The sequence below is a fragment of the Mastomys coucha genome, unplaced genomic scaffold (genome assembly GCF_008632895.1).
Source record: "Mastomys coucha isolate ucsf_1 unplaced genomic scaffold, UCSF_Mcou_1 pScaffold3, whole genome shotgun sequence".
In the NCBI taxonomy this organism is placed as follows: domain Eukaryota; kingdom Metazoa; phylum Chordata; class Mammalia; order Rodentia; family Muridae; genus Mastomys; species Mastomys coucha.
In genome coordinates, this window is record NW_022196909.1 from 31,796,511 (window position 1) to 31,796,982 (window position 472).

Consider the following 472-nt stretch of genomic DNA (forward strand, 5'->3'; position numbering starts at 1 on the left):
AGAGCAGTCGGTGCTCTTACCCGCTGAGCCATCTTGCCAGCCCGAACGGAAGAATCTTAATCCTTTGAAATCATGTTATTTCTCTAGATGTACGTTCCTTAATACATCTCTATAGCATGTTCCTTTTCTCTTTTGTTTTTTCCTAGAATATGCTATCCCACCTCAGTGTCCACATCGTCCCCTGTATCACCATCCATTGTGGTGTACCGATTCCTCAGCCGCCATAAGAGGCGCTGTATGGACATAGGTTTCCTTCTCAGAATCCAGGGACCTGACCACGCCCTTGGGTGTAATTACATTTAGCACGGTTGTAGGTCGAAGTGCACTGTCTCCCTCAACCGAAGATGCTTGGGGGAGGGGGGGAGCTTAGATTCTGCTCCCGTAACTTCACATCTTGAGTTCAGTCACACACAGAGAGAAGCTCCTAAGAAATTGCCGGGCGGTGGTGGCACATGCTTTTAATCCCAGCACT